This window comes from Poromitra crassiceps, assembly GCF_964638095.1.
Source record: "Poromitra crassiceps genome assembly, contig: HAP1_SCAFFOLD_1239, whole genome shotgun sequence".
Classification (NCBI taxonomy): Eukaryota; Metazoa; Chordata; class Actinopteri; order Beryciformes; family Melamphaidae; genus Poromitra; species Poromitra crassiceps.
Window position 1 is genome coordinate 35,001 of NW_028151171.1, and position 1,258 is coordinate 36,258.

Below are 1,258 nucleotides of genomic sequence, written 5' to 3' on the forward strand. Positions count from 1 at the left end.
TTTCCCAACTCTTTGTGCCAGAAAGAGAGAGAGAGAGAGAGGGAGAGAGAGAGGGGGGAGGGGCATGAGATACATGTTAGCTTCTTGTTATGAAGCTTTTTTCCATTACAGAGTCCGGACCGGATCATGAATTTTGAAGTAACTGTTGAGTCACTGGTATTCAACAATAACTCTATTGACATCGCAGATACTGTATATTGTCATTTGTCATCATTTTGTGCTATGGGGCTGTGAAAACCTTACAAATTGGCCCTCTAAAGCAATGTTTTCCCCAAACATATTTCTTAGTGCCATAGCATAATGAGCCATGTGACACAATGTGAAAACAGTACATGCCTGACATCTAGTGTTTGGCACACGCAATCACAATCACAGCATACTGTAGTTCACTGGCCTGACAATAGACCCTTCTCACGGGGGCGATTTTGTGTCGAGAAGCCAGGGTAAACACAGGTGCAAGCAAAACACTAATGAGGGTTTCCAACTTCCATGATTGGGAGTTGGAAACCCTCATTAGTGTTTTGCTTGCACCTGTGTTTACCCTGGCTTCTCGACACAAAATGGCCCCCGTGAGAAGGGTCTATAAAGGAGGCGATGGACAGCAGAACCTGGAATACCCCTTCAGTTTCAATAAACTGTTTCACTATTATTGTTAGAGGCAGAACAGGATGTGGTTACCAGGTTCCACAGCTTATCTCATTTTCACTGTCTTCTTCAGTCTGTGTGGTTTAGAGTCAGCTGTTTCCTTCTTGTGTGCAGTGCTGATATGCTTATGTGTTGTGTGTTCATGTGCTTCTGTGTTTGTACATACACTACATGGATGTTTGTTACATTATACACTATTGACACTTGTAGCAAACATGTAAATGGACATTTTATTACATTTGCAGATGATTATGTCATTCAGCAGGAGACTGAGTGGACATAGTAATTGTTGTTGATTAGGCTACTTTCTGTCATGGTATGAATTCTTCCTTGAGATGAATGTTGTCAAAACTAACAAAACGGCAACTGATTTGATAGGATTACATGCTGTTCTCAAACCCACAGTAATATATTAAATGGATATTGAATTGGTGGACAACTATCCCAGCAAGCATGGACGGACCCGGACGAATCGAGAGAGCCCAATCGGGACCAGCTCAAGTCATATCATGACGAGTCAGATCTGGCCCAGATTATCACTGTATCCAACTAATTTCACTCACCACTGAAATATCCATGAGGATAACTAATGGTTGCAATCAATCACGTATTT